Source organism: Schistocerca nitens, chromosome 1 (genome assembly GCF_023898315.1).
Source record: "Schistocerca nitens isolate TAMUIC-IGC-003100 chromosome 1, iqSchNite1.1, whole genome shotgun sequence".
Taxonomy (NCBI): Eukaryota; Metazoa; Arthropoda; class Insecta; order Orthoptera; family Acrididae; genus Schistocerca; species Schistocerca nitens.
This window is the reverse complement of record NC_064614.1, coordinates 392,469,060-392,482,259: the sequence shown is the minus strand read 5'-3', so window position 1 is coordinate 392,482,259 and position 13,200 is coordinate 392,469,060. Positions and strand designations below refer to the sequence as shown.

The 13,200-nt window shown below is 41.3% G+C and overlaps 1 protein-coding gene across 1 annotated transcript in view; it reads left to right on the top strand.

Moving 5' to 3' along the window:
• Window positions 1–13,200, top strand: part of LOC126249090 (sodium-dependent serotonin transporter) — a 591,489-nt gene that overhangs the window by 39,508 nt on the left and 538,781 nt on the right. The window lies entirely within an intron of this gene.

Here is a 13,200-nt window from a genome sequence, read left to right as displayed (position 1 = left end):
TAGAATGTATGAGTCTGGCGACATAACCATCTGACTTTCGGAAAAATATCATCCACACAATTCCGAAGACGGCAAGAGCTGACAAGTGTGAGAATTATCGCACAATCAGCTTAACAGCTCATGCATCCAAGCTACTTACAAGAATAATGTACAGAAGAATGGAAAAGAAAATTGTGGATGCGCTAGATGACGATCAGTTTCGCTTTGAGAAAGATAAAGGCACCAGCGAGCCCTTCTCACGTTGCGGTTAATAATGGAAGGAAGACTAAAGAAAAATCAACACACGTTCATAGGATTTGTCGACCTGAAAAAAGCGTTCGACAGTGTAAAACGGTGCAAGATGTTCGAAATTGTGAAAAAGTAGGGGTAATATATAGGGAAAGATGGTCGTATACAATATGTACAAGAGCGAAGAGGGAATAATAAGAGTGGAGGACCAAGAACGAAGTGCTCCTATTAAAAAGGGTGTAAGACAAGGATGTAACCTTTCACCCCTACTGTTCAATCTGTACATCAAGGAAGCAATGATGGAAATAAAAGGATGGTTCAGGAGTGGAATTAAAATTCAAGATGAAAGGATATCAATGATACGATTCGCTGATGACGTTGTTATCTTGAGTGAAAGTGAAGAAGAATTACATGATGTGCTGAACGGAATGAACAATCTAATGAGTACAGAGTATGGACTGAGAGTAAATCGAAGGAAGACGAAGGTAATGAAAAGTAGTAGGAGTGAGAAGAGCGAGAAACTTAACATCAGGTGATACTCTGAGATGAAGAGGTTAGCTCAGGAGAGGAATTCGTGGCGGGCCGCATCAAAACAAGTCAGAAGACTGATGAAAAAAAAAAAAAAAGACAATGTGTACAGCAACAACCACAAACCATTGCTGAGCTGAAAACGGCTGTTCAGAAGGTCATCGACAACACTGATGTTGCGACACTTCAGAGCATAGTACAGAGTTTCGCTATTCGTCTGTGTCACATCACCGTCAATGTTGGCAGGCATGTCGAACATGTTATAACCTAAATCCAATTGTCTGTAGTGATGTTTACATGTTGAATAAAGTATGTGCACGCCGTGGTTTGTAAATAATTACGTTTTTTCGCTTATATATCTATAAGTGTCACTCTGTATATAACATATTCTGCATTTACTGGACATGTAGTTATTAGCGTTTTAAGCATTAAAACTTGCCACATTGTGGCGAAATAGCCGATGCCAGTTATAGCATAATGACGTTTTCCTCCTGTTATTTTAGAGGTTTCGTAGAAGTATTATTCATCCCTTCTGTCTTGTTTGCTTTCAAGTCTTCCAAAAAAGTGAGAAACTTTAACTCCGTGTATTCAAAATTTACATCTATTTATTCTTCTACCACGTTACCAGACGGCTGCTCTCGCTTGTCGAGCCTCACAAAGTGCTCTTTCCTTCTGTCTCGTCTCTCTTCTGTGTTTAATACTGTATTTCTATTTGTCATCTTAATGCTGCCATATTCACATTTAAGTTCTCCGGAAGTTAATTTTACTTTTCAGTATGCTTCAGATGTCCTTCGCACGAACGTCTCATTCGTTATTTTCAAATTTTTCCTGCAGCCACTGCCTTTTAGCCTTTTTCATCTGTTAGTAAATGAATCAACTAACCTACTTAATCCGTTACACACAATTTGTTCGCAGTTAACCTACCTTATACCTGACTTTTACGTTGCAATATTTTGAACAAGTCGTTTAAAATGATCTTTTGCGGCTGTGTGTGGCTTGTTTGAAACTATCAGTCAGTTGGATGAAATGAGGTGATGGTATGGGACGATTGACCGGAAGATTGCAATGGAGGGCGGGCATTTCTATTGGACGCCGCTTCAGCGGCGGCTTGCGCGTCGATGAAAATGATATGAAATGACTAGCACAGCACACACAAAACACACACACACACACACACAGACACACACACACACACAGTCCCCGAACGATGGAGATTACGACCCGGTTGAGATTCGAACCCGGGATCCCGCAACATTCAACACCGACGCTAACCACTGGGCCTCAAGTTGTCAACAGTCAGTTTGTTTATTTCAGCAGCTGTACTGTGTTGTTTTCCGAAGATCAGTTACTCTTTGTCGCGATCGACGTCAGCGTATCTAGCACAATGCACTGCAGAGCCTTTCATGCAACGACACCTTTGACCTTACAATTTAGTGCCCTAAAACTGTAACATCATCATATTACGGCAATGTATGCACATACTTGAATCGAAACACTGGAATTAACACCCTCGAAACAACAAACATTTACCTGGTCTCGGTGACTACCTGATTGACAGCTCGTGTATCTCAGAACAGAGGGGAAATATCCGCCTTTATTTTGAAAAGATAACTAATAAGTGACTTATGTCTTTTTCCAAATATATATAATATTGCACTCAGTGATAAAATGGGCCAAAAGTACGTAGTTTCTGTTCTTTTTATACAAATATATGTAGTTCATTAACTAACATAACTTAATTTTTTGGTTAAGTGGCATCAACTGCCCTTCAAATAATCGGTTCAATTCTTTTACTGTTACAGATTTTTATTACGATGAATATTTCGTAAAGTCACAGCCAGTTGATTTCTGAAGTCTGGTACAGTTCTCGCGGTTTACCTTCCAATGTCGAAACGTAAAATCATAGAAAGTTTGTCTTCATAGTACAGTAAGGATGAAATAGTTCTTCTGTAAGCTCTGAGTCTATGTTCTGCGGTTTGAGAAAATGCGATTGGCGGTTATGGTTGATATACTAGCGTTCCTCCGTATAGAACTGGGCAGTGTGGAAGATATGTGTGGGACTTACACGTGTGCCTACCGGCTAAGTTCACGATGCAAGTTGTTTGCTAGTCTATTTGATCCAGTTTTTGTCGCTGGGCTTTAAACATGGCTCTAGCGTAAACATTACTGTGGAGGAGAGTGAAAAGGAGTGAAACGGAATGCTAGCAATGAGGCTAGAACACATAATGAGTGCAGAAATGATCATGTAACTTTTACTAGAAGTGGACTAAACTGTAAAAACAACAAGCAGTACACTAAATGAAATTACATCATATGGCACTTACGTTTCGTTCTGTCAGCTGATCCGTGAGTTGTGGGATTACTGATTTATATCACTATACAGAAATTAAAGGGAAAAAATTAATGATATATACCTTAGCGCTACCTTCACTGTTAAATTAAGAAACACTTGCAGCTGAAACACACATTAGTTAGTAGTGACACAGATGACGCAACCCACAGTTCTAATTCATACAGAGCTCCCGTTAATCAGACGCGAAAGCACATCACGGATCCGAAAGTTAAATTTGTTACTGAGGTACTTCACTGTCGTAATGCAAGACGTAATGTTAGGAATAATGTAGTTTTGTAAGACGTTCAGCATAATATCATTATTTCCAGAAAAATGCTACTTTTCCAAATTCTTCTCTTAATATGGAAAACTGAACGCTCTTTTAGCCATGTAAATCTCGTAAATGTGCTTGCCGTCCCAAAGTTATGTATTTTTCACGTCGATCGGGTTCTATGTTTTTCTTGCGGTATTTATAAATTCTTTCACCGTTGGCAACTTTTATTGAAAAATGTGTATTCCTCGGGAGGGGACTAGTACGTAAGCTGTTGGTTGAGTCTACTGGTGATTCTGTACAAGGGTCGCCAGATGCCCAAGCATCAGTGATTAATACAAAAATAAAGCTTTTAAATAAACACACCGCTATTTGGCTGTATTGTTGCTTATTTAATTACGACCCAGGTTTTGGCCTTTTATGCCATTTTCAAGTAACTGAATTTATGTCATTAACAGATATTGTATGATCAAGCTCAAAACTGGCCATAAAATTAAGAAAAATATCGGCTCCCTACGAAATGCCAGATGTAAAATCATCATCTTGTGAAAAGATCTGTAAATAACAGTGAACACATATCCCTGAGTCGTAAACTATGGCTCAAGGACATGTGTTCATCTTTTATATACCAAAGTAAACCTGTCTTTATTAAATATGACGTGCCCCATAATTATTTACTGATCATTTTACAAGATAATGATTTTACATCTGGCATTTCGTAGGGCGCCAATATTTGCTCTAATTTATTTCCAATATTGTGCTTGATCCTGCAATATATGCTAATGACATAAATTCAGTCACTTGAAAATGGCATAAAAGGCCGAAACTTTTATCGTAATTAAGTAAACAACAGTCAGCCAAATGGCAGTATGTTAATTTAAAAATTATTGTGTGACTGTTTCTCAGCAACATCAAAAACTGTTTACAAAAATTAAGAAATATATCCGATGGCCTGTAGGCTGATCGGAAGCTGCCTGTTAATTAAAAAAATGTTTTCACAATGGATTTGTTATAAGAAACAATTCCCGTCACACATTAGTACGGATGATGCCATTGATTAATCTGTATTCAAGCGACACTTGGTTAAGTAACTACTAAAATGATGCCAAGAGGAATTCTATTAGTTCACATTTATTTCGCAAAGGTCTACACACCTCGGTAAAGCTTAACATGACGAACGTCTTTGTTCAAAATAGCAAGAAACATATCAAATATTAAACTATCTCAGTTACAAGCAAAACGCATGTGGTGGGTCCGCAAAGTACTGAGGAACGCGACATAAAAGAGGTGTTACTTCCAGAGATCGCGACTGAATCGACTTTAATCGATAAAGCGGAAATATATTCTTTACCTATCGTATTCGGCAGAGTTTGGATATGCAGTGGAATTAATAATTCTACTGGGCAAGTTAACGAGCAAGTCATGGTAACTTAAGATTCATTGTAATGAACGTTGAGTCCTGCATAGCGTAAGAATAAAATGTGAAAATTAAGAATGATGACTGCGACTGTAAATCGACAGTAATTTCATTCCGAGAATCTTAAATTTCATTCGAAATCTCAGTTAAATCGTAACGCCGTAGTGAGAACAATTATGATCCTGTGAAGTCTCGGATCTCGAACAACCGTCAACTGTTTCCCATCTATCTGAAAAACAGAAAGCCGCTTTCCTCCACCGCTCTTTGAAAGAGCCTTCCCTCTCCACACGAAACCGAATGCCTTCCGTACTTCTAGTTTTCCTAACTCTTGTGTTTCATCAAAAATAGTTCCTCTAGAATCCCACATCGGCCAACCAAAGTTCGTTATTATTAGCTGACCTATGAGGCTCACGAAGATGTACGCCAGCGGTCAATGAGAGCTATTGTCTCGGCGTTAGCCTGTGCATCGTGATCAAATGTTCGTGTCTTCCGGCACCGCTCAGAGTATGTTGGAAAGCATCTTCACTAAATGACAAAAGTTCTCACGATTCTTTTAATTAACATACTGTCTACTCTCGGCTGGCTCCAGCAAGTCGAACGTGGGCGTATCCCATTGTCAAATTCTAAACTGCCTTCTCGCCAGGGCGTCTACAGAAGGTGTAACTCCACCGTCAAGTGGAAGGCTGTCTACCAATGTGCGTTCCGCCAGCTCAAGCCGCGACAGACTCAGGGCGTGTTTGAAAAGAACGAGTAAGTGACCGCCCAAGGAAGAGTGTCGTGTCTAGGGTCTACATTACGTGAGGGTCTCCATTGTCTGAGGGACCCAGAAGGCCGTTCTGCCCTTAGAGACATACGACTGAAGTAAGAATTTGTTCAGGCGGAACCATAACATCAGATGAAAAACACTGTAATTCAGTAAACTGTGACTTGCTTACTCCTTACCCAGTTAAGAGGGGTGTCGAATTATCTATTTAGATACTATTACCAAGATGATTGTAATTACTTCTGCTCCACTTATGCTCACACTAAAAATACTTGTGGAAACTCATCTTAAACGACTTTTAATCACAGCAGGCCGATGTCCCGCTTAAGGTGCAAGTAGAGAGAGATAGAGAGAGAGAAAGAGAGAGAGAGAGAATTAATCAGTTTACTTCATCATTCGTTGTCCGATCTGCTTTTCATGTTAGATGGATTAGGAAAGGAGTTAGGAGTGCGGACCCATTTATTAAACATGCAAACGTAAAGAATACAATGGCACACTTCCTTCTGAGAAATTGGTTACTTTCGCAAACATTTTGGAAGTGAACAGTTTAGAAAGGCAAAAAGATATGAGAGGGATCTGACAGATATCTCTCATTGTTAATATGAAAAATCCCGAGCTTCACTGTCGTTAAATTTAAGTCCCCGTATAACATACAAAAGCCTGCTCATAGGTCAGAGGAAGGCAACTGCGTACCACCTTCAGTTAAGACTGTAAAAGTGAAAGAGATTCGGTGTTCCAACCAACTTTTGGATTGATGACAGCTCCGCGTTTTGTCGCGACAGAGGTCCCAGTTAAATTAAGTGTTAGGTTGAGATTTCAATTGAATAACAGTTTTTTTAACTGAATAACAGCTTTAAAGAATAACAGATTGACTGCTACCAGGGCACTTGACCTCATCAGTGTCATCACAGAATCGAGGCTCGGATATTTAAGGACCATGTTAACTGTACTTCGTAAGGAAACGTAAGGAATGATAATGTTTTATCCATTTATTTGCGTTCTCAGTCATATAACTTCCGATCTGTCTGCGAGAATCTGTATGTTTCTGTGCTAAGAAAAGTCTCACAGTAGCATCTTAATTCACTTGCGTCCGGTTATCGCAGTTTGCCACTAGAGCCTATTTAAAGTACACCTAGAATGTTGTAAGCCCTGGGAACGGTATTAGACTTACTCGAAAATTGTTGCATTTTCCTGGTGTCAAGAAGGCTGTTTTAAGATTACAGTACATGGTAACAATTATTCAAGATGCCCTTCTGAGGCGTCTCGTCACGGTCCGGGCGGCTTTCTCCCCCCCCCCCCCCCTCCTTCCCCGTCGGAGGTTCGATTCCTCTCTCGGACATGGATGTGTGTGTTGTCCTTAGTATAAGGTAGTTTAAGTTAGATTAAGCAGTGCGTACATTTAGGGACTGATGATATCAGCAGTTTGGTCCCATAAGACCTTACTACAAATTTCCAGTTTTTCCAAATAATTGTCACCAAGTACTGTAATTTTAAGCCAGTCTCTTTGGTGGCAACGAGCTTCAGTACTGGAAACAGTATCAGACTTACTCGAAAATCTTTGCATCTCCTTGGTACCGAGAAGGTCATGTTAAGATTGCAGTACTTAGCGACATTTACTCAAAAGGGTTGTTTGGGATCTCTTATATATGGGGCAGTTGTTATTTACCTTTCGTTAGTGTAGACGAAAAACTATTTATACATGAAATGTATTCGCAGTTACGAACAGGGACAACCGTCAGCTGTATAATGGAACGATGACAATGTAAATTTGTGCCGAACGAGGACTTGAACCCAGATATCCCGCTTTACGCGACCTGTCGCCTTAACCGCTTTGATTGTCCATGCACGACTCACGGGCAGACCCAAACTTCCATGTGTCGTTGTTCATGCGCCACAACCTACACTCGTACACATTATTTAATTCCCGTAGACGGGGAGGGGGATATTTTAATTGAATGTTGCGGCTTGGTATCGGCGGATAAATACGATTTTGCAGTGCCTGTGTTGTTAAGAAGCATGATGCAGTGTTCCTTCGGACATGCCTTCCAAACAACCCAGGCACTGCAATATTGTATCGGAAAACTATTTACCATATGGGTACACAACTTTATAGAAATGATGTTCACACTGCGGTGCTGCAGTAACTGCGCTGCTGGTGGTGTTAGTGTCATGACTTCCCGTTAGGTAGTGTTACTGGTACGACGACATTGTAAGGAACTCTTAACACCAAGGGCCAAGGACATGCAGCGTTATCGGCACACGTTACTGTGAACACTGCTCTGCAGGCGAGAGGTGATTTGGATCATCTAAAAATGGTTCAAATGGCTCTGAGCACTATGCGACTTAACTTCTGAGGTCATCAGTCGCCTAGAACTTAGAACTAATTAAACCTAACTAACCTAAGGACATCACACACATCCATTCCCGAGGCAGGATTCGAACCTGCGACCGTAGCGGTCACACGTGGATCATCTATTTTGGTGCACTTTTAAAATCCACCTCACACTGCTCGTGAGGTCACTCAGTTACTCCGTAACACATTTGGAGAAAGCCGTATCATTGGCCGATCTTCCCGAACTGCTTGGCCACGTAGATCACGAGATCTGAAAGCGTGCTCTTTTTGACTATGGGGTTTCTTGAAGGAACACTAGCATACGTTGGAGGCTGAAGCTAAGAAAAGCCAACATCACGCCTGCGATGTTTCGTGCAGCAGTAGAGCAATCTCTGGTGCAGTTCCAACGTGTCGTGGATGGAGATAGCCGTCACATTGAGCAACGTATCTAACCTGGAACGTAAATATGGCACGCAATTAACACATGTCACCCTTTCGTGTGGAAACTAAATGTGTTTCTTTCAATGGTTTACTCGTTATTTCTCTCCCAAGCGTCCATACGACTGTTTTGATAAAATTCTACGATAATGTGTTTGCCATGGGGCCTTCTCAAGTAGCGAAAGTTTAAATGTAACCACCTATACATTTACCACTGTGGTTGTCCTCCATGTATCAAAATATTATTGTTGACCCTATTTACGTGATTTTATTCCACAACACTGCCAGAGATGCGGAATTTAAGCCCAGTTACTGGCCCATGACGTCAAAGCCACGACTTGGACAAGACACTCTATTTCTGTTGGCAGTAAAATTTATTTGTCAACGGGGAAGACACGAAACGAGTTATAGCAGCCGAAAATCGTTGGAGAGGCTAACTGGGTTAAAATTTACGAAAAAGGTCAAAGTAAATGGCACAATAAAACTCTGGAAGTAACTTCACGTCATAAAATTACGAAGTCAATATTGTTAGGTAGGTATGAGCGTGGCAGGTATGAACATCTTAGGTAGTGTTGCTTTTGTAAAACTAAATTACAGTTTCAAGCAGACTGAGACAGGCAAAACGGCTTTTAGGCTATAGACGTGTTAATTATAAGCATATGATAGGAGCGATAAATATTCCGTTTCGTATTATGCTTTAAGGAACCCGTAATATACGTGTACAATCACATAACTTGTGGATATGCAGTTCATAAGCTGCTCAGACTCAGTGAAAGTACGTGTTGCGACAAGGTGGTGTGAGACAAAATTTTTCTTGAATCACTATTTAAAGGTTCTTGAAGCTCATATTATTACTACCGTACCCTCTGACGTTTCAGGGCGATGGATCCATGAACAGATTGTTTTAAAAATACATTTATAAACCTGAGGGACATGTTCCTCACATCAAAACAATAAAAAATTTCAGATTAATATACATCCGAAAATCCTTCGTTTTGATGATATTAATGACAGCTGACGCTCAACTGTTTCCCAGGTACAACCCACCATGTGCACTTTTCTATACATCCTTTCGACGCACTGTACCCCGATGGCGCTGTGTTGCCAGTTAAACTTATTTACATTCGTCATTCGTCTGTCTTCAACGTGTCAACTGTGTAACTGTACTATAGGTAGTGAGACAATCGGAAGTGCTCCTTTCAAACATGGCAGGCAGACATGACTTTTATGTACCCCCGTGCTAATTGTAATGGACACGAGGCTGCATGGCTGTATCAGGCGCCGTTTCCAGACCAGAGTGAGCTGAGTCATCCAAACTTTGATGCTATATATAGTCGCGTTGCCGAGAGAGGTTCCGCAGCATCACAGACTATTGATTGAGGAAGACCACGTATTGCTCGCGTGCTTGACCACGTTTTCTAACAAGGGAACCTCCCATCGCACCCCCCTCAGATTTAGTTATAAGTTGGCACAGTGGATAGGCCTTAAAAACTGAACACAGATCGATCGAGAAAATAGGAAGAAGTTGTGTGGAACTATGAAAAAATAAGCAAAATGTACAAACTGGGTAGTCCATGCGCAAGATAGGCAATATTAAGGAAAATGTGAGCTCATGAGCGCCGTGGTCCCGTGGTTAGCGTGACCAGCCGCAGAACGAGAGGTCTTCGGTCCAAGTCCAACCTTGAGTGAAAAGTTTAACTTTTTATTTTCAGTTTATGTGACATACTCTTTATGTTTTCATCACTTTTTTGGGAGTGATTATCACATCCACAAGAAAACCTAAATCGGGCATGGTAGAAGAATCGTTTTACCCATTCGCCAAGTGTACTAGTTAGGTGGGTCGACAACATATTCCTGTCATGTGACGCACATGCTGTCACCAGTGTCGTATAGAATATATCAGACGTGTTTTCCTGTGGAGGAATCGGTTGACCTATGACCTTGCGATAAAATGTTTTCGGTTGCCATTGGAGTGGCACGTCCTTTCGTCAACTAATCGCACGGTTTTGCGGTGCGGTCGCAAAACACAGACACTAAACTTATTACAGTGAACAGAGACGTCAATGAACGAACGGACAGATCATAACTTTTCGAAAATAAAGAAAGTAAAATTTTCAGTCGAGGGAAGATTTGAACTATAGACCTCTCGTTCCGCAGCTGCTCAAGCTAACCACGGGACCACGGCGCCCCTGAGCTCACAATGTCCTTAATATTGGCTATCTTGCGCATGGACTACTCAGTTTGTATATTTCGTTTATTTTTTCATAGTTCCACACAACTTCTTCCTGTTTTCTCGATTGATCTGTGTTCAGTTTTTCAAGGCCTATCCACTGTGCCAACTTATAAGTAAATCTGAGGGGGGTGCGATGGGGATGTTCCCTTGTAAGTACTGTCGAAGAAGCTGTACTAGCACGAGACGAGTGACTGTGGTACAAGTTCAGCATGGAGGATACTTCATGAGCAACTCACGTATCCCTATTATCTTCAACACTGAAGGGCCTTACGCCTGCCAGTCATTCACTACGGGAGAGCTTCTGGCGATGTTTTTTTTTCTTTTTTTTTTCCCACAAACTTCCAGTTCAGTTCTTTATTTGTCTGTTCAGTTGTTCTTACAGGTGAGACAACGTTTGCAAGAGATGGAATAACAAATTTCCACAACCAACACATATGGGACGGAATGAGATTTTCACTCTGCAGCGGAGTGTGCGCTGATATGAAACTTCCTGGCAGATTAAAACTGTGTGCCCGACCGAGACTCGAACTCGGGACCTTTGCCTTTCGCGGGCAAGTGCTCTACCATCTGAGCTACCGAAGCACGACTCACGCCCCGTACTCACAGCTTTACTTCTGCCAGTACCTCGTCTCCTACCTTCCATACTTTGCAGAAGCTCTCCTGCGAAACTTGCAGAACTAGCACTCCTGAAAGAAAGGAAACATCCCCCAGGCTGTGGCTAAGCCATGTCTCCGCAATATCCTTTCCTTCAGGAGTGCTAGTTCTGCAAGTTTCGCAGGAGAGCTTCTGTAAAGTTTGGAAGGTAGGAGACGAGGTACTGGCAGAAGTAAAGCTGTGAGTACCGGGCGTGAGTCGTGCTTCGGTAGCTCAGTTGGTAGAGCACTTGCCCGCGAAAGTCAAAGGTCCCGAGTTCGAGTCTCGGTCGGGCACACCGTTTTAATCTGCCAGGAAGTTTCACAAATGGGACGATCACAATACATAGTACAGGCTAGGCATCAGCATCATACGTGGGCTGTAATTGAAGGTGACTCATAAGCTCTCCCAAAACGTCTTACAGGTGCCACCTACAGGGTCTTTAGTCAGAATATCCTTCATGACCTACTAGGAGAAGCATCCTTGCAAATAAGAAGAAATACGAGTATGTGGTTTATTGATTTAGGAATGATGGAGCTCCAGTACATTAAAATCTTAGTGTTCGAGATGCACTGACTATTATCTCCCATGACAAACGTATAGGTAGAAGAGGATCAGTTCCATGGCCTACACGTTTCCCCGACCTCTGTCCTTTAGATTATTGTCTCTGGGGGTATTGGTTTACGCAGTGGGTCTCCTGAATGCAAAAATTCTCCATTAACGTCTCTCGGAGGCCTCCGAAAGCATTTGAAACCGTCAGGGAGTATGTGAAAGGGTGCGATAACCCTTAGTTGGACGTGTGCATGTGTATTTAGACGCTTGAAGTATATTTCGGGCGATTATTATGTCTTTGTTTGTTGTTGAGATCCTGTCACCTAAATTGAAAACTTTCATTAACAACACGAAAACGTAAGATTTTTGCATGCAGTTTTGCCTCTGTTTTTCTGTAAGGAATCTGGTATCAAAGTTTGTAAAAGTACTTTTGAAACATCCTGAAGAAGAGCGGAACGAACAATTATCTGTTAAAAATCGCAATTTTGATGTGAACTGTACTATTATCAAAAACATTCGAAGTAAATCCACAATTAAAACTTATTCTAAAAATGTTTTGATGCTATGTCATGATTACGTGTTGCGCATAAGAAAGAAAGAGAGAGAGAGAGAGAGAGGGAGAAAGAGAGAGACTGACCAGCGCTACATCCTGAACACATCAACAGTGATTCGTGATGACAGTCGTAGCTATATTTAAGATGTGTTCTAAGCGTATCATAAGAAGCAGCGAAAACTGATACAGAATAAAGTATGTGGTAGCAAAATCAAAAACGGTCGGGTAAACGTCACCGCAATCGAGTCGTTTGCTAGACATTGCGAATGTGTGATTTGGCGCCGTCACTCCCTTCGCAACGAAATATTGTCCTACTTAGTACAAATGTATCTGACATGCAAACTTTTCACTTTATTCCGCAACCAAGTGTTTTCAAATTTATGACCTACACAAACAAGAGACAGAGAAGCCACTACTCCAGAACACTACACGTTACAGTTCATTGTATACTCAAATCTGTTAAAGAAGGAGTTCCACGTGTCATCCTCGCATTTACACTCTTCTCTGGAGTGAGGAATGAATCTTGCAAATCATGACAAGATTGTGCTTTGTCCACTAATTTAACCTTACCTACGGAAGTGCCGTACACCTCACTTTTTGGAAGGTCCAGGGCAGAAAAACTAGAAGACCGATGTCAGATGGTATGTTATGCCAACTAGAGGCCCTGCTCGGCCTATTCGACTTGGGCCAAACTGACATGTTAGATGTCGTCTTACACCATCACTAAAATATCCCGGTGCCACATTCTCCGCCCACGGGCCTTGGGTGAAAATCGTGCCCAGTTAGATGGGGATGTTATCGAAAAGATTACATTTCAAATATTTTTGTACAAACAAGGACAATACGAGGTGCGGCTGGAAAAAAACCGGACTGATGCTGGAAAAAACATTTATTTACAATTATTTACAATTTCATGTTAT